The following is a 21,246-nucleotide window of genomic DNA, read 5'->3' on the forward strand; positions in this document are numbered from 1 at the left end:
TACAATGATTTTTAAGACTTTATTTTTTAGAGCAGTTTTAGGTTCACAGCAAAATTAAGAGGAAAGTACAGAGATTTCTCATATATCTCCCTGCCCCCCACCCCCATCCCACACACATACACAGGAGCTGCCTACTCTACTTAACGAAAACTTAATTAGAAATTAATGGAGGGGCACCTGGGTGGCTCAGTTGGTTAAGTGTCTGACTCTTGATCTCTGCTCAGGTCGTGATCTCGTGGTTCATGGGATTGAGCCCTGCATCAGGCTTGCACTGACAGCACGGAGCCTGCTTGGGATTCTATCTCTTGAGAGGAAGAAAGAAGAAAGAAGAAAGAAGAAAGGGAGAAAGGGAGAAGAAAGGGAGAAAGACAGAAAGACAGAAAAAGAAAGAAAGAAAGAAAGAAAGAAAGAAAGAAAGAAAGAAAGAAAGAAAGAAAGAAAGAAAGAAAGAAAGAAAGAAAGAAAGAAAGAAAGAAGGGAAGGGAGAAAAAAATTAATGGAGACTGCTAGCCTTCATGTAATTCACAATTCTCAAACTTTAGTAGGCATCAAAATCACTTAAAGGGCTTGTTAAAACATGATTGCTGCCCCCCCACCCCCCACATTTCTGATTCAGTAGATCTGTGGTGGGAATTTGCAGTTCTAACAAGTCCCAGGTGAGACTGATGTTGTTGCTCTTCTGAAGACCACATTTTGAAAACCACTGGGGTCAACTATCAGCTGAATAGGGATCCCCATTAAACTGAATCAAAGGGAGCATTCACCACCAGGATAAACAAGAGTGGCATGTTTTGCTGCTGAGGGCTTGGTTTCATCCTCACCTGTTAGGACCAGTTCCTGCCACAGGGACAAGTGCTCAGTGAGCAGGAAAGAGATACACTTTACACTCTTCTGTTTCCTGGAAGTGGGCAAACTTTAGCAGAATAACGCCATGCTGGCTTGACCAAAGGATGTACATACAGGAAAAAAATATCCAGGGTACACAAGTCAGCAAGAAACCAATCTCAGGACAGGTTCAGTTTCTAATCTGAAGGCAGTGGATCCAGAGAAATATCAGAGGTGACCTTCCAACCCCAAAATTTGAGCCCAACAAGGTCCTAAGAGATGAGAGAAAAAGTTTGGCATAACACAGGAGTTTTCTTACCTGGGCTGCTTTCACAGGCTGTCCACACACCTGGCAAGAGGAGTTCCTTATCTGTTCTAATTGGGCATACCAGAGAAGACGTCATGGAGAATATTGGGCTCCAGACAGCACCTGAAGAATCAAGAGGATTTTCTTCATCAGAGCGCTCTGGGTGGGACAGAATAGGAATATATGGCTGCCAAACAATTCATGCTCAGAAAAACCAAGGGACATTTTGTCTGAGAAATAGTATTTGGGAACTTCATAGAAGATAAAGCAAGAGGATAGGTTGATGTGGTATTTTGGATAGACTTAAATGCTAAAGACCAAGGAGTTTTGAAATTATCCTACATTTTGTTGCTCACGTCGGCAGCACATGTACTGAAATTATCCCACATTTTGGCACCACCAAAAGTTTTTGAATAATGAGTAAAACAACCAAAGGGTAAAATTTGAAGACCACTCTGGCAGAATTGTGTAGACCATTGAAAGGGAAAAGCCTGTTAGGAAGCTACTGAAATAGCCTAGGTATAATAGATAATAAGGACTTGAATTGAATTACATTTATTTCATCAAGCATTTATCAATGGAATAAACATTGACAATGGACATGGGCATTTTCTGGATAGTGTCCCCAGGATAGAATCTCAGGAGGTGAAACAGGCAAGACACTATGTCCTAGACACTGAACTGAATACAAAAGAAACATTTAAGGAATAGCAGCTTTGTGGAATCTTTGTGTTTTTTTTTCCCCCGGCAAGATTAATATTAACGAAGGAGGTCTGATTTATTTCAGAAGGTGCTCTCTTTTAAGAACGCTTTAGATTTTTTGCTTCTTGATAGCAAAAACTATCTCCTCTGATAGTTCTCTGTAATCCCTGATGGTAGTTATGCAGAATACATTCTTTCTTATAAATACTCAAGTCCTCCTTCTCAGAAATATCCTGGTCAGAGTGGGGAATATATGAGTTGACTCACAAAGACCCATGAAGAGCAGAGAAAAGAAGACATAACAGCTATAAGTCAATGTAAGGTCTCCTATTAAAATGACACATGGTATTTGTGCGTGGCATAGAGGCTCCTAGGTACATTAGGAGAATTAGAACCAGCAACTCTGTTTCAGTGATTAAGTTACAGTATCTTGGCAGAACAAATGCAAACTGAGGGGCTGCCAGATGGGAGCATTCTGAGCTTCAGCTAACAATCTGTAGGCCAATGAACTTATCCCCATGTCCTGGGTTCTTAACAAGGTCCCCCATTGTATACTGACTCTATTACTCCCAGGTTTGGGCCAATCAAATGTTAGACTGTAGCACAGGCCAAAAGGCAGGCATATGGATGGTTAGTCGACCTGAACTCCAGAACATTTTAATAAACTGTGTTACCCAAAGGCTTAGGCAGGGAATGAACCACTTAACAGGAGATTAAATGGGTTCTTCTTACCTCCTGGTTTCCTGAAAAAGCCAAACTAATCAAATTCCAGTGGCACAAACAGGGCCACATGGATAATTTGGGGGTAAAGAATGCTTTTATATTAAACACAGTGTTTGACTCTAGCATTCTATTACCTACAAACCAACATGGTTTCAATTTAAGCTTCTGTTAATCCTGACCATTTCTTTCAAGTGTTTCTTATTTAAAATAGAAATTCCACGTTGAACATTTTAATAACATTAACTGTCAAAGGCAGCTGTGATCGGTTTTCCTTTCAATCCTCTGCCAGATGTAAATATTTGTGATCATTGATGCCCTTGGTTTCCCTCCCTTTCCCTTATTAAATATATCATTAGTAAAATATAAGTCCAAGGGAAATCGCCTTTCACTGAAACTCTGCTAAGAAGAAGTGAGGAAACAATGCACAGAGAAGCTGAAGGATCACTGCCATCACCAACATCCATGGAGATGAATGCCAAGAGGATTACATTATTGCGCTAGTAACTTAACAAGGAGTTACCACTACTACTTTATGATTTTTTTTTCATTGTCAGAGCAGAGGCCACAAAAGACAGTACAAGAAAACTGAATGTCAGCTTACTCCATAAAAATAAACCATATACTTAAATGGATGCTTAAAGGGTATTAAAATATGTGAACTTCAAAGTGTCCCCAAAGAAAAGCCAATAGCCAGGTGGGCCATGTTAGAAGCACACTGAAGAAACCATATTCAGCAAGAAATGAGCATGTCTCCCAAAAGAAATCTTAAGACCATCTTAATATAAAGAAAAAAACCAGATATTTTCCAAACAGTATGCTAGGAGGTACAACAGCTTGCAAAATTCATATTTGTGATGGATGCTTAATGCAAATGAAACTGATGAAGACAAGTCTGGAGGTAGCCGGTATGCAGGAGCCTTCAGCCTCTTCACTTATAAACATGGGGAGATTAATATGGAGAGCAATTACTCCAGTTAAGGACCCTGGCTCCAACATCAGCATCACACAAGGTGCACTGACCTACATTTCTGATCTCATCGTTGACACTATACACTTCCTGGAAGTTCATCTCTATACCATCACCCAATGTGACCCGGTCATTTCTGCCTCAGCAACCTGGACTTCATAACCCTCTCAAGTGTATGCTCCCCTTCCTGCCCTCACCCAACTCTAGGCAACCTTCCAGGCCTGCTGGCTCAAATTCCATCACTTCTTTTTTCTTTTAATTTTTTTTTAATGTTTATTTTTGAGACAGAGAGACAGAGCATGAGTGGAGGAGGGGCAGAGAGAGAGGAAGACACAGAACCCGAAGCAGGCTCTAGGCTCTGAACTATCAGCACAGAGCCCAACACGGAGCTCAAACCCATGAACTGTGAGATCGTGACCTGAGCTGAAGTCAGATGCTTAACTGACTGAGCCACCCGGGCACCCCAAATTCCACCACTTCTGTGAAGATCTCAAAAATCACTGGGCTTGTAGATCACATATTGACTGAACTTTTCACATGACATATAAAACAGGGTATTATCTATTTTTTCATATATGTATTTTGAAATATTGTTGTGACTTTCATATTGGTCTCAAGTATAGACATTGAAACCCAGTGTATCATGTGGACACAGCATGTATCTACATGGAGGCATGCTTTCCAAGCTAGTAAATGACTCACCAACTGATTGGCAATATAATGTTATTCTCTGATCTTCTGTAGCCAAGACTAGTTATCTATCGATCCATGATATAAATATCATTGTTCCAACTAATACTAGTAGTACAACAGATTGGTTACAAGAAAAAAACATGTCAACAAGCTAGAATGTTGGATCAAATTTAAGAAAATGAAATATAATCTCAACAACGTTTAGTTCTGCAACTAGTCCAAAAAAGCAAATGTAAATTACACGTGTTAATAGTAGCATGATTGAAAAAGACTTAGAGATCATAGATTACTGTAAACTTATAAGTCAAGCAATGGTGTGACTGCCAAAGTCTTTGAATCATGGATTACATTAAAAGAGTGTGTCCAGAGGTGCCTGGGTAGCTCAGTCAGTTAAGTGACTCTTGATTTCAGCTCAGGTCATGATCTCATGGTTCGTGAGTTCAAGCTCCCCATTGGGTTCTGTGCTGATTCTCTCTCTATCCGTCCCTCTCTCTGTTCCTCCCCTGCTTGTGTCCTCTCTCTCTCTCTCTCTCAAAATAAACAAACAAACTTTAAAAAAAATTTTTTTTTAAAAAGAGTGTGCCCAAAACCAAAGAGATATCACATTCTCTTGGGCCCTATCCCATCCCATGCTGTTCATATGTTGAGTATGGAGTTTGGTTCTTTAAAAAGAAACAGAAGCCTGTCCATTGTCTGTCACCATATAAGTAATGAAGAACAGTGAGGGGAGCTTTGAGATTTTAGTCAAATGAAAAGAGACCATGGGACAAAACTATCTTCAAATACTTAAAGTATAGTCATGGGAGTGAAAGATTAGACTTGTTTCAACTGGTTTCCTAGGAAAGAATCACAAATAATTGTAGGAGACATGATAAGACATACCTAGACTCAAAATAAAAACTTTTGTAACTATTAAACCATCCCCAAACTGCCTAAGTTATATGAAGCTCCTCATTGCATGCAGTTAAGACAAAGGCACCTAGACATAAGATGGGGATATCATAGAGACCACACAGATGGGAGAGCTCATTCAACCTTGAAATTCTCCTTCGTGACTAATGATGGGAGAAAGCTGTATAAGAAATTGCTGTGTTCTGAATGTGTCCCCTCCTCTCCAAAATTCATATGTTGAAATGCAAATCCCCAAAGATAATAGTATTAGGATGTGGGGCTTTTGGGAGGTACTTAAGCCAGGAGGGTAGAGCCTTCATGAATGGAATCAGTGCCTTATAAAAAAAAAAAGGCTCCAAAGAAGAGTTCTCTAGTCCCTTCTGCGATGTTAGGACATAGTCAAAAGGCATCAGCTATGAACCAAGAAGAGAAACCTCACCAAACATGACCATGCTGGTGTCTTGCTCTTGGACATCCCAACCTCCAGAAGTGTGAGCAATAAATTTCTGTTGTTTATAAGGCACCTAGTCTGTGGTTATTTGTTTTAGCAGCCCAAATGAATGAAGACAAAAATGAAGTTCCTTTCTTCTGACCCAGTTTCTCACAGAAGCCAAGCTTCTGGGTTCCACATCCATCAAATCACACACTTCATACCTAGAATGAGCCTCATCTCAGAACTGAATAGCTACTCAACAAAAATGATGTTTACCCTAAAAATGATGTTCATGGGAACACTGTCACCACAATTAAACAATTCTGTCCCCCAAATATTTGTTTTAACAAAATTAGCTTATGAATCTCAAAACTTTGTCCACAATTGCTAATAAGAAATTTACTCTCAGTGCCCTACCCAGGGGCTCTACCAGTGACCTAAACTAAGAGTCGTAGTTGTAGTAAGGAAACATCATTACCAAATTTAATAATTGAGATAGTCCACATTGATTAAGGTCATACATGCCTACAAGCTATAAGCATTAAAGTTCACATCAACACTACGAGGGAGGTACTATTGTTACCATCTTGTGCAGGAGGGAAACTAAAACACAGAGATCATGCAATTAAAAATTGGGATCTGAATCCAGATTTTGCTGCAAGACTGGCACAGTTAATTAACCACATTGTCAAATCCTCCCTGGGAGACACTTCCAGAGTAAGACACTAAAGATTAATGTAAAATATTCCTCATAATGGAGTATAATCTCAGACCTTGTCGATATAACTGTTTATTATTTTTTCTAAATGGCAATTAAGTCCTTAGTCTATCATATACGTGTCATTCCCCATAAAGGTATACCTATCCAAGTATCTGTAGTATGAGGAAATTTTATCCAGATGTGAGAGTTGGCAAATTAGTGATTGTTCTTAATTTTAAAAAAAATCCCTAGAGAGACTAAGGGCTTATAGGAATATAAGATAACTAACATAATGGACACACTGGAAAGGGAGAAAAGTGAAGACCATTGCACAGGTTACCAGTAACACTTATTGTTAAAAACTCTAAAAACTCTTATTCTTGAGACCACACAAATGGATTTTTATCTCTTACAGAGATAGGCCTAGTGTTGGGCACAAAAGAAAGCATCTCTGGACAACAATAAAAGTAGAAAATCATCCTAGAAAAGAAGTTGAAGAAAGCATCTGTCCAATATATACTAAATGAACTAAAATACTTTGCCTTTTGATCATCCCTGTAACTTGTGGCCTCCTGCTTAACTTCCCTATTCCCTCATCCTCCATTCTTCATTAGCTGAGCTGATTTCTACACCACAAGCTTCAGTCCTCAGATGAACTCAAAGATGGGGGGTAGCAAGTAAATTCAATATCTTCTTCCAATGGAGTTCAGAATCAAGTTATCCACCATGCAGGATGACTTAGAACACATTATCCTAGTGATGTATCCCATTGATTGGCTCCCCTACCTGGACATTTCACAGCAATATTGTTCTGATGAGAAGTTATCATGTTCTGCTTTCCAGAGTTCATTGAAAAAGATTCATCCCCTATTTTGAGCTCATGTGCTAGCAACTCACACAGCCACTTTGTGTCTGACCACACTAGTTTCTCACCTAAGTACTGGAGCCCTGCATATTGCTCAAAATTGACCTTTTTATTTCTGTGATCCTGTCCTCCTCAGGGATATCCTCTATGCTATAGACCTGTTGGAATCCATTTGTCCATTGGAGGCCATTGATCTGTACCAGTATGAGACCCTAGACACAATGGGTAATAGATGCTATTAGTATTGCACCCAGAACTCTGTTAACCCATTACTGTGAGTACTGGGCTGCTAGTGATTCACAGATTGTCCCTTTTCCAGAACAGCCCTTAGCCAAGAAAGAAGTCTCTCTGGGAAGCCTGGGCAGTTATGACCTCCCATCCCCAGAGATGGCCTATAGCCAAGGACTAATGTAGGAATATGAGTGCCCAATCCCCTTGCTCCAAGGCAGGAAAACCATGAGGTGCCATTCATGTTCTAGAGCTCTCCGTAGGTTCAGGTTGACAGGAGGCTTTAGTTGAACTCATATTTTTCTTTGGCTCCTTCTCCTGCACTGACCTTTCATTACTTCTCTTCAGATTTCTCCTCTGAGCTTTCCCTCAATAAATCACTTATATAAGAATCCCCACCTGAAGAGGCACGTGGGTGGCTCAGTCAGTTAAGCATCTGACTACAGCACAGGTCACGATCTTGCGGTCTGTGAGTTCGAGCCCTGCATCGAGCTCTGTGCTGACAGCTTGGAGCCTGGAGCCTGCTTCTGATTCTGTGTCTCCCTCCCTCTCTCTGCCTCTGTCTCTCTCTCTCTCTCTCTCTCTCTCTCTCTCTCTCTCCCCCTCTCTCTCAAAAATAAATAAATATTAAAAAAAAAAAAAAAGAATTCCCAACTCAAGCTCTAGAGAACCTGATCCAAAGTGCAATGTTTGGCTGTCTGGATGCCTTCCTTTCTGCCAGGCTCATTCTTTTGCATCTTTCCTGTCTCTACAGATCCCATTCCCAACCACTCTACCCAATGTAGCTACATCAACATTACAGCCCCATGCTTCTTGGAAAAATAATATTGGAGGACAACTACAAACACTCTCATTCTGCAGAATACTGTGTTATTAAAGATACTTAATTAAATTGTTTATCATAGATGTGAGCACCAACAATGAAAATTAATAATCTTACTTCACAGAGGGAGAAACTACATATCATAAAGTGAGAAGAAACGTGTTATCAGAAGGTGACACAATATTTCAATGACCACTCAAAAGCTGGTTGGGTTTTCTTAGTCCACTTGCCTTTCCTCTTTAATCCCTGAGACTTCTAATAGCACTTTGAGAACAGTAGTCTGAACACACCTAGGACAAAATTTGTAATGAAATTTTTAAAGAACACAATCTATTAAGAAAATGAGAGCTCAGAATGTAAGCCTATAGCGGTGGTTACTATCTTTGTGTAACTTCCTTTTTTATGATGAACAAAACCACACAAACACATGTTGGCTTGTTTTATTATAAAAGCTAAATAGGCTGAGTGCTTACCTCCAATGGTTTTAACGGTTCCCACATAAAAGGTATTTCTTTCAGCACAAGGCTGAGAAAAATAATTGGGGTTACCTGACAGGGAGATGCCATTAGTGTATATCACCAATTATTAGAGCCACCTTGGCAATTTCAGGAGGAAGGATGACACAGACCTCTGCTCTACAGCTTAGAGAATCAAACAGAGAGGACTTGATTGCAGAGTGCTGGTCAAGGTTAAGTGAAGAATCCCAAATGCCCATCCACCCAAAGTGGCAGGTGATTTTGTGGGGAGGAGAAGGGAGACAGCAATACTGTAATCTGGCAGAAAGTATAATTATGGTTAATATATATACCAAACTGTCATCAAAACAGTGAAAAACACTGAAGTTCAAAGTTCTAATTCCAACATTGCAAATATAGCCAGGGAAGCAAGTGAATTATGCTTACAGTTTTAAAGAGAAAGATTATGAGTTAAGCCCCTGACAGTCATATGTTGTGGGGTTTTTTTTTTGTTTTTTGTTGTTTTTTGTTTTGTTTTGTTTTTGTCAAGATAAAGAAGAGATAGCTTTGTTACATCTTTGCAAAAGGAGATATGGTTATGAGGGATGTAACCTATAATGACAGAATAATAACTAATAGCTACTGATCACTTATGAGTTTGATGTAGCACTAAACTTTTCATGTGAGGTATTTTCTCAATCCTTCCAATGTCCCTAAAAGGTAGAAACGATCACATTATAGTGTAGCACAGGAGGTTTTTAAACTTGAGGATATAACAGAATCATCTATAGAACTTCAGGAAAACTGATTTTAGGGAGTTTCTAAACTCCCTGAGCGTTTACTTCTCTAACTAGTTCCTAGGTGACTGCTAAATGTGTACAATAATAGGATCTACCTTGCAGAGGCTTAAGGAAACTCTTATAAGCTAGACCATGTAATTCATGGCATATAGTAGGTCCTAAGCAGTTTACCAAATTATTTTACAGATGAGAAAAACTGAAGAACCTAGAGATTAAGTTATTCATGTTTCACAACTAGTAACTGTAGGGTCTGTACTTGAACCTAAGTCTACCTTCAAGGTGGTTTTGGTGTTTTGTTTTGTTTTGTTTTGTTTTCATAGTAAACTATCTCTCAAATAATATATTTAAAATATCTTTTCTGAATACCTTAAGACAAATATCTGGTATGCTAGGGAGCATTTAAGAACGCCAATGCCCAAACACTCCAGATGAGTTACATCAGCATTTCCAGGAGTGGGATCCATGCATCACTAATTTAAACTTCCAGGCAATTCCTGGGGCACCTGGGTGGCTCAGTCTATTAAGTATTCAACTCCTGGTTTTGGCTCAGGTCATGATCTCATGGTTCCCTGACTTCAAGCCCTGCATCAAGCTCTGTACTGTCAGTGCTTGGGATTCTCTCCCTTTCCCCCTCCCCTCCCCACGACCCCAGCTTGGGATTCTCTCCCTCTCCTGCCCCAGCACCTTCTCTCAAATAAATAAATAAACTTAAAAAAAATCTCAGGCAATTCCATTATGAGCAGTGATTCTTTTTTTTTCTTTTTTTCTTTTTTTCTTTTTTTAGCACTGATTCTTTAGCTTTAACTCACAACTAGGTTCTTTGATGCATCAGGCATGGCTGGGAGCAGGAGTGTAGGGCAATCTTAAAAACTCCCCAGGTGATTCTAATGTGCAATAAGAATTAATACTATTCTAGAGACATACACTTGCTTCTCGCTTCTTAAAAGGAGGTTTCAACATGGTGAAAATAGAAGTACCTAGTTTGAAGCTATTTCAGTCTGATATTAAAGCAACAATGAATTTCAATTCAATTTTGGATTGCTTTAATGAGAGAAATGCTCCCGTAAATATATATGTACATGAGTACAACAAAATGAAATTAGTACAAATCATCAAAGGCATCTTTACCCATGCCTAATATATATATATATGTATATATATATATGTATATATATATATACATATATATATATACATATATATATAATTTATTTTTGAGAGAGAGCATAAGTGGGGGAGGGGCAGAGAGACGGGGGGACAGAGGGTTCAAAGCGGGGTTCCGGACTGACAGCAGCGAGCCCATTTTGGGGCCTGAACTCATGAATTGTGAGATCATGACTTGAGCCAAAATCGGATGCTCAGCCGACTGAGTCACTCAGGGACCCCCGTCCTGATATATATTTGTACCTATATTATTACTCCAAGCTTCTAGTTCAAGGACATCACTGCTTATAAACTTCTGTTACTGTTTATGTTATGCTTCTACCATAATTTATGTCATTCAACATTTGTAAATGTTTGGTATTCTTCACAGTATCTTCTAGTCCTGGACTTAGTTTGCTTTTGCCATTAATGTTTGCTTTTCTATTACTGAATTACCAGAAGCAAATTATGGCAATGAGATGCAGACTGACTTTTAGCCCAAGTCCAGTTATTAAAAATTCAGTTTCATTAAATTGAAAGAATAATTACCCTTTGAAATGACCTAAAACCAAAGCCCTTTGGTTTGGACAGTTGGAATTAAGAAGATGGACTAAAGATAAAGTTACCTTGTGGACATTTTCCTGTATAGTCCAGTCTTCCTAATGTCAAAGTATGTATGTTAGTTTAAAAGGTACTTATACAAAGCCAATGCAATCCATGTTACCATCCCTACAGGCTCCGCATCTAAAATTTTCTCTTAAGAATAGATTTGATCTTTTGGCTTCAACAAAGAAGACCAAAACTACATTGCAATTTTCCTCACACCTCAAAAAGGAAGACAGGAAAAAGTACACATGCATGAACACATATACACACACACAATCATGCTCAAAACAAGAAGTGTATAAAATAAATAAAACTAAAGTGTATATTTTTAAATGGGGGTGATTCAAATATTTGTTAATGGGAAAAAAAAGTAGATCTGCATATGCTGATTTGAAATGAAGTCTGAAAGATAGAAAGTATAAATGTAAATTGATGGAAAAAGATAATATGAAAATATAATATGTGTTCAAAATAAACCCTTTGTGCCATATATTTGTAAAAACATAAAGGGACTTATAAACCAAAAATATAAAAAGGGATATATACCAAACTATCAGTACTGGCTATCTGGGTTTGTGCAAAAATGGTGATGGGAGTGGTAGAATCCTTGGAGCGATGAGGTCTTTTTAATTTACATACTTCTGAGTCATTTGAATTTCCCAAACAGGCGTATATTGCACATTATTTAAAATAACATGAAGCACTATTTTTTTTTTAATTTGGGATAATAAAGAGCTATCCACATGAAAATTTGGGAAGTATGGTAGAAAGAAAGATCACTGAAACTGAAAGCAAAAGACTTAAAACTCTAGTCTATGACCACCCCTTTTTTAGTTAAGCAGCACTGGGTGGGTCCCTTACCTTCTTCAGGCCAGTCTACACATGTGTGACCATTTATATGATCCACACAGGATTGCTGTCAGAAAGAAAGGACAGCATGGTTTTACTATTTGAAAGCTGCAAAGTATACAGCAAATGTTAGACACTACCATCATTACTGAATTTGGGATATCTTTTTCCACTCCACAGAAACAAAGTATTTTTTTCTGTGCAGTAAGAGACACAGAAATCACAATTAATAACTAAGGCAAAACAGAGTTACAAGTTTCTACAAAAGATACAAAGAGGGGCACCTAGATGGCTTAGCTAGTAGAGCATGTGACTCTTGATCTCAGGGTCATGAGTTCAAGCCCCAGATTGGGCAAAGAGTCTACTTAGAAAAAAAAAGAAAGAAAGAAAAGAAAGATGCAGATAAAGTGCCAAGGAAGCCCCTGTAGAAATTCTCAAATTGGTTCGTTAGCAGAAATTTTAGCTTTTCTGAGATGACATTATCTACATAATTTGCAGTGGACAGTGGGCATATGCTGGGCCTCCTCAAAGTGGGTTTAAGAGCTTTGAGCATAGGGTTCCCACAGAGCATTTACATGCATCAGCTGCACACTAGCACATCTGAATGTGTTTTAAGCATTTTTGAATCCCTACCATACACCACCAAGCCTACCCATGATAGGTACTTAGTACATATTTGTTGAAAGGATGGAGACTAGAATCCAACAGAGAAGAGAGACTAGGAATCATTAGATGCAATATGACAAATGTCATAATAAGGTGCCTTGGAACATTTTTCAAGTGGATGAAATTGTTGGTGTTTAATAAAATATATTTGCTGAAAGTTCTAATTAACTTTGTTTCTAAATTATCATTTATTTCTTCTCCTGTCTCTCTTATTTTCAACCTATAGATTTTCTGTGCATTACAAAGTCATCCAAAAGAATGATAGAAAGCAAAACAGAACTAGTATTGATAACTATTTGCTGCATCTGTTTTATCACAGACTAGGAAATAGGAAAGATGTTTACTATAATCCCTATAGCCTTCATTACCAACCTTATTTACTAAATATTAACTTAATTTTTATTGATTTATCACAGGAAAAAAAGTTCAAGTTAATAATACTGCATAAACCTGCAAATGTAATTCAGGAATAAAGGATGAATAGTGGAATATTCTAAGGAGTATGAGTTAAGGAAGGAAATGGGGTGAATATTTACTTAGAGACATCACCAAACAACCACACACCAAACCTTGGGTGGCTGCTGAACAGAACAATCATTTAAAATTCATAAGTGTTCTGTTAACCATTTTTAATCTTTATTTTACAGATGAGAAGACTGAGGCTTAAAGAAGTTCACTAACCTGCCCAAAGGAAAATATTCAGCCCCAAGTTATGTTAACTTCGAAGTCCATTCTTTTTTTAGGCTGGTTTTCATTTTCCAGTAGTCTATACAACATCACTGCATGTAATTCCTCTGGAGGTAGATTTACTTTATGCAGCGGTAGGGATACCCATGTCTCCAGGTCCTAAATTAACAGCTGAAATGCACATATACAAGGTTACAACATTCTCTATTCCTCTATAACTAAATTCTACTCACTCGTGAGCCCTCATTACCAGTTGTAAGCAGTCCAAAATTCATGTCTACATGGAACCTCCTAAACTGACCTTATTTGGAAATAGGATATTTGCAGATGTAGTCAAATTAATTTGAGTGCATACTGGATTAGAATGAAACCCATTCAATGGCTGGTGTGCTTTAAGAAGAGAAAACAGAAACAACACACAGGGAGAGCACCACATGACTATGGAGGCAGAGATTGGAGTGATGCATCTACCAGCTAAGGAATGCCAAAGATTGCTGGCAACCACCAGAAGCTTTGAAAATGCAAGGAATGATGTCGGCCTAGAGCCTTTGGAGAGAGAGCCTGGACCTACTGACACCTTGATTTCAGACTTCTATCCTCCAGGACTGTGAGAGAATAAAATTCTGTTGTTTGAAGCCACCCAGTTTGTAGCAGTTTATTATAGCAGCCCTAGGAAACAGGTCAAGGTGGAAAATTTTTAATTGTGCAAAGGAAGGAAGCTTGGTAACTTCCAGTTTAATAATTGGTCCCTTTGGAAAAACTGAGAGCTTTCCCTCTAAGGTCAGGAACACAACAAGGATGTTCAGTCTCACCAATGTTATTCAACATAGTGTTGGAAGTCCCAGCCTCAGCAATCAGACAACACAAAGAAGTAAAAGGCATCCAGATCTGCAAGGAGGAAGTCAAACATTCACTCTTTGCAGATAACATGATACTCTATGTGGAAAACCCAAAGACTCCACCCAAAAGCTGCTAGAACTGATGCATGAATTCAGCAAAGTCACAGGATATAAAATCAATGTACAGAAATCAGTTGTATTTCCATACACCAATAATGAAACTGCAGAAAGAGAAATCAAGGAATCACTCCCATTTACAATTGCACCAAAAACCATAAAATACCTAGGAATAAATCTAACCAAAGAGGTGAAAAATCTATACACTGAAAACTATAGAAAGCTTATGAAAGAAACTGAAGAAGACACACAAAAATGGAAAAACATTCCATGCTCATGGATTGGAAGAATAAATATTGTTAAAATGTCAATACTACCCAAAGCAATCTACATATTCAATGCAATCTCTATCAAAATAACACCAGCATTCTTCACAGAGCTAGAACAAACAATCCTAAAATTTGTATGGAACCAGAAAACACCCCTAATAGCCAAAGCGATCCTGAAAAAACAAACAAACAAACAAAGCTGGAGGCATCACAATTCTGGACTTCAAGCTGTATTACAAAGCTGTAATCATCAAGACAGTGTGGTACTGGCACAAAAACAGACACATAGACCAATGGAACAGAATAGAGAACCCAGAAATGGACCCACAAATGTATAGCCAACTAATCTTTGACAAAGCAGGAAAGAATATCCAATGGAAAAAAAAAAACAGTGTCTCCAGCAAATGGTGTTGGGAAAACTGGACAGCAACATGCAGAAGAATGAACCTGGACCACTTTCTTACACTACACACAAATAAATTCAAAATGGATGAAAACCCCCAACTTAAGACAGGAAGCCATAAAAATCCCAGAGGAAACAAGAGGCAACAACCTCTCTGACCTCTGCCTCAGTAACTTCTTACTTGACATGTCTCCAGAGGTAAGGAAATCAAAAGCAAAAATGAACTATTGGGACCTCATCAAAATAAAAACCTTCCACAAAGCAAAGGAAAAAATCAGCAAAACTAAAAGGCAACTGACGGAATGGGAGAAGATATTTGCAAATGACATATCAGATAAAGGGTTAGTATCCAAAATCTATAAATCTGACTCAACAGCCAAGAAAAAAAATCCAGTAAAGAAATGGGAAAAAGACATGAATAGACACTTTTCCAAAGAAGACCTCCAGATGGCCAACCGACACATGAAAAGATGCTCAACATCACTCATCATCAGGGAAATACAAATCAAAATCACATTGAGATACCACCTCACACCTGACAGAATGGCTAAAATTAACAATTTAGGCAACAACAGATGTTGGCGAGGATGCGGAGAAAGAGGACCTCTTTTGCACTACTGGTGAGAATGCAAACTGGTGCAGCCACTCTGGAAAACAGTATGAAGGTTCCTCAAAAAATTAAAAATAGAACTACCCTATGACCCAGCAATCGCACTATTAGATATTTATCCAAAGGATACCAGAGTGTTGATTAGAAGGGGCACATGCACCCCAATGTTTATAGCAGCACTATTGGCAATAGCCAAATTATGGAAAGAGCCCAAATGTCCATCAACTGATGAATGGATAAGGAAGATGTGGCACGTATACACACACACACACACACACACACACACACACACACACAGGAATATTACTCAGTGATCAAAAAAGACTGAAATCTTGGAGAGGAGTCAACATGGCAAAGTAGGGGGACCCGAAGTTCCCTTGTCCCTCAAACACAGTAGTATTGAGGCCAGAAGACTTGGGATTCCAGGAATCCAGGCTACAGAGTGACAGAAACATCTCCAGAGGCCCACAGGGACAACTTAGAAGGCCATAGGTGCATGATTGCAAATTGGAAGAGATAAAATGGGTGGCACAGGCATGAAGGAGAGAGATTCCCTTCTGTGGAGAGACAAAAGGAAGAGAAAGAGAAGCTGTGGAAGTATAAGATTATATTTGAACAAGGGAAAAACCACACACTGGGGAATGGAAAAAAACAGAGAAAGAACCAATTTCTAACACTGCCCAGGGTTGTGGAGCTTTCCCTGGACTGGGGCCTGCCACACTGTACATGCACCTGGTGGGGACGGGGAGCCAGCCCCAGGCTCTGTAGTGAGCTCAGAGGTGCAGTCAGAGACAGCAGTTCTCTCCCTTGAGTGCTGTCAGAAGAAGGTATATAGCTGCTCCAAGAACAAAAGATCCTGAAGGTGCCCGCCAGCTAGAGGCCCTTTGTCAGCCAGGCAGAGTGGCACCACCCCATAACCAGGGGCACAGAGTGGGATCCTACGGGAGACCGTGGAGTGGGACAAACTGGCCTGCTCATGCCCACACAGCCCTGTGAGGATGGCCAGAACAGAGTGGTTTGGGACACCCAGTTGGGGAGGAGAGACTGGGGTGTTGCCATTTTTCTTCCCATCACCAACAAGGTGAGGCTTCAGGGAACACAACAGCAGGCCCACAGTAGAGGTAGGACCCACCTACATCAATCCACGGGCCTCTATGCCTAGTAACTGTGCATCTACTGGAGTAAGATGAACACTGACCTAACCAGATGGCCCATCCTCCACATCAGCACAGTCACTGGTTCCAAAGCACCATCAGATATCAGTCCAGTAATATCTGCATCTTCTGAGTTGACTCTTGGTCAGTTTATATATATATATATATATATATATATATATATATATATATATATATATATATATGTTTTCTTTTCTTCCTTCCCTTCTCTATTCTGGTTGTTGGTTTGTTTAAGCAGACATTTTTAATCTATTCTTTTTACACCTTTTCTGTATCTCCTTCTTTATTTTGCTGTCTCTCTCTCTCCCTGGATTCAGCCATATAGCTTCTTTGATTCCCTGCCTGGTCAATTTTTTTTCTTTTCTTTTTCCCCATCCCTGTCATTTCTCTCTTTGTATGGGATAAGGCTTCTTCCAACAACCCCCCTTTTTAAATTTTCTCCAGGGTTACTTCAATTAACACATCAAAGCACACCTGGTGGAAGGTCCAAACCACCACTACGAGTAGGGAGATAAAACAACCAGAGTCACAACAACAGAGAACATGCAACACACTCCAAAAACACCTCCTGAAGGGCCAGGCCCTGGACAGTGTATGACCACTCTTTAATATAGTACTGCTGACAGCAGCAGGACACATAACAAGCTAGTAAAACATGTAAAGGACTGAAAAGTAGCCAAAATGATGAAAAGGAAAAATTCTCCTCAAAAGAAATTCCAGGAAGAAACGACAGGTAGATAAGTGCTCAAAACAGATATAAACAACATATCTGATCAAGAATTTGGAATAATAGTCATAAGATTAATACCTGGGCTTGAAAAAGGCATAGAAGACAGCAGAAAATCTATTGCTGCAGAGATCAAGGAACTAAGAAATAGTCATGATGAAATAAGAAATTCTATAAATGATGTGCAAAATAAACTAGATGCATGACAGCAATGATGGAGGAGGCAGAGGAGAGAATAAATGAAATAGAAAATAAAATTATGGAAAGTGACAAAGCCAAGAAAAAGAGAGATAAGAAAATACTAGACCACGAGGGCAGAACTAGAAACTAAGTGATTTAATGAAACATAATAATATCCATATCATAGGAGTTCCAGAAGAATAAGAGAGAGGAAAAAGGGCAGAAGGTTTACTTGAACAAATTATAGCTGAGAACTTCCCTAATCTGGGGAAGGAAGCAGACATCCAAATCCAGCAGGCACAGAGAACTCCCTTCAGATTCAACAAGAATAGGTCTTCACCACAGCATATCATAGTGAAACTGGCAAAATACAAAGATAAAAAGAGAATTCTGAAAGCAGCTAGGGACAGATGGGCCTTAACCTACAAGGGTAGACACGTAAGGGTAGTAGCAGACCTGTCCACTGAACCTTGGCATGCCAGAAGGGAGTGGCAGAAAATATTCAATGTGATGAATAGGAAAACTATGCAGCCAAGGTTCCTTTATCCAGCAAGGCTATGATTCAGAAAAGAAGGAGAGATAAAGGCTTTCCCAGACAAACAAAAACTAAAGAAGTTCATGACCACTAAACCAGCCCTGCAAGAGATCCTAAGGGAGATTCTGTGAGTGGAATGCTGCAAAGACCACAAAGGCCCAGAGACATCACCACAAGCATGAAACCTACAGATAACACAATGACACTAAATCCGTATCTTTCAGTAATAACTCTGAATGTAAATGGACTAAATGCCCCAATCAAAAGACATAGGGTATCAGAATGGATTAAAAAAAGAAAACAAGATCCATCTATATGCTGTCTATGAGAGACTTATTTTAGACCTGAGGACACCTTCAGATTGAAAGTGAGGGGATGGAGAACCATCTATCATGCTACTGGAAGTCAAAAGAAAGTTGATGCTTATATCAGACAAACTAGATTTTAAACTGAAGACTGTAACAAGAGATGAAGAAGGTCATTATATCATAATTACAGGGTCTATCCATCAAGAAGAACTAACCATTGTAAATGTTTATGCCCCAATTTGAAACTCCCAAATATATAAATTAATCACAAACATAAGAAATCTTATTAATAAGAATACGGTAATTGCAAGGGACTTTAATACTCCACTTACAACAATGGACAGAGCATCTAGGCAGAAAATCAATAAAGAAACAATGGACTTGAATGATACACTGGGCCAGATGGACTTGACAGATATATTCAGAACTTTTCATCCAAAAGCAGCAGAGTACACATTCTTCTCTAATGCACATGGAACATTCTCCAAGATAGATTACATACTGAGGCATAAAACAGCCCTCAATAAATATAAAAGAATTGAGATCATACCGTGCATATTTTCAGATCACAATGCTATGAAACTTGAAATCAACCACAAGAAAAAATTTGGAAAGTCTCCAAATGCATGGAGGTTAAAGAACATCCTACTAAAGAATGAATGGGTCAACCAGGCAATTAAAGAAGAAATTTAAAAATATATGGAAGCAAATTAAAGTGTAAACATGACAGTCCAAACCCTTTGGGATACAGCAAAGGCAGTCATAAGAGGAAATTACATTGCAATTCAGGCCTACCTGAAGAAACAAGAAAAATGCCAAATACAAAACCTAACTGAACACCTAAAGTAATTAGAAGCAGAACAGCAAGGAAACCCCAAAGCCAGTGGAAGAAGAAAAATAATAAAGATTAGAGCAGAAATAAACAATATAGAATCCAAAAAGCAGTAGAACAGATCAATTAATCTAAGAGCTGGTTTTTTGAAAAAATAAACAAAATTGATAAACCCCTAGCCAGACTTCTCAAAAAGAAAAGAGAACCCAAATTGATAAAATCACAAATGAAAGAAGAGAGATCACAACCAACACCACAGAAATGCAAACAGTTATTAGAGAATACTATGAAAAATCACATGCCAACAAACTGGACAACCTGGAAGAAATAGACAAATTCCTAGATATACACACCCACACTACCAAAACTCAAACAGGAAGAAATAGAAAATTTGAACAGACCCATAACCAGTGAAGAAATTGAATCAATTATCAAAAATCTCCCAACAAATAAGAGTCCTGGGCCAGCTGGCTTCCCAGGGGAATTGTACCACACATTTAAAGCAGAGTTAATATCTATACTTCTCAAGCTGTTCCAAAAAATAGAAACAGAAGGAAAGCTTCCAGACTTATTCTATGAAGCCAGCATTACCTTGATTCCCAAACTAGAGACCCCACTAAAAAGGAGAATTAAAGGCCAATATCCCTGATGCCCATGGATGCAAAAATTCTCAACAAGATACTGGCAAATCGAATTCAACAGTATATTAAAAGAATTATTCACCATGATCAAGTGGGATTCATTCCTGGGGTACAGCCTGGTTCAATATTTGCAAATCAATCAATGTGATACATCACAATAATAGAAGAAAGGATAAGAGCCATATGATCCTGTCAATAGATGCAAAAAAAGCATTTGACAAAATACAGTACTCTTAAATACAGACTCTTAAATACAGAGAACAAAATGAGGGTTGTGGGGGGGGGGTGTGGAGGAGAAGGGAAAATGCGTGATGGGCATTGAAGAGGGCACTCGTTGGGATGAGCACTGGGTGTTATATGTAAGCGAAGAATCATGGAAATCTACTCCTGAAGCCAAGAGCACACTGTATACACCGTATGCTAGTTAACTTGACAATAAACTATATTTAAAAATCAATTAATTTAAAAATTTTTTAAATTTAAAAATTTTTTAAAAAGAATGAAATCTTGCCATTTGCAACAACATGGATGGAACTAGAGTATATTATGCTAAGCGAAATAAGTCAGAGAAAGACAAATATGATTTCACTCATATGTGGAATTTAAGATACAAAACAGATGAACACAAGGGAAGGGAAACAAAAATAATATAAAATGGATAGGGAGATAAACCATAAGACACTCTTAAATACAGAAAACAAAGTGAGGGTTGCTAGAGGGGCTTGGGGGGAGGGGATGGGCTAAATGGGTGATAGGCATTAAGGAGGGCACTTGTTGGGATGAGCACTGGGTGTTAAATGTAAGTGATGAATCACTAGATTCTATTCCTGAAATCATTATTACACTATATGTTAACTAATTTGGATTTAAATTTTAAAAATAATAATAAAATAAAATCAGTTGGTCCCTTTGGAGTAAATATCCACTCGGGCTTTTGGTTTCTTCCCTCCTCTCTCCCTCCCTTCTACGGGAATGTGATCTAAGTTGCCTATTGGGTGTCTAGCCTTCATATTTTTTCTGGCCTTAGCTGAGGGCTCCCCTTTCCTTGGCTTCTGAGTTCAACCTTTGCCCTGCTGCTTCTACTGCTTTTTCTTAGCCTATGGAATTTTCTTAGTCTATGGAATATGAATTTTCTTAGCCTATGGAATATGAAGGCCTTTGTCAAAGATGCAGGGGCATTCCCTCATCTGCCCTACATTGATGATAACTCGGGACCAGATAGCAGAGATCAAACCAGCCAATGATAA

General features: G+C 38.7%; 1 long non-coding RNA gene across 1 annotated transcript in view; it reads right to left on the reverse strand.

The window, feature by feature from the left end:
- LOC147582647 (uncharacterized) overlaps positions 1–1,252 on the reverse strand; it is a 173,499-nt gene extending 172,247 nt beyond the window's left edge. Inside the window, exons 1-2 of the long non-coding RNA XR_015248766.1 lie at positions 1,145–1,252; positions 178–298 (exon numbers count right to left, since the gene is read on the reverse strand). This is a non-coding gene — a long non-coding RNA (uncharacterized LOC147582647). The remainder of the gene's footprint in view (positions 1–177; positions 299–1,144) is intronic.
- Between the last annotated feature and the right edge of the window lie 19,994 nt (positions 1,253–21,246).

The sequence above is a fragment of the Puma concolor genome, chromosome A3 (assembly GCF_028749965.1).
Source record: "Puma concolor isolate L17-30 chromosome A3, mPumCon1.1.hap2, whole genome shotgun sequence".
NCBI classification, from domain to species: domain Eukaryota; kingdom Metazoa; phylum Chordata; class Mammalia; order Carnivora; family Felidae; genus Puma; species Puma concolor.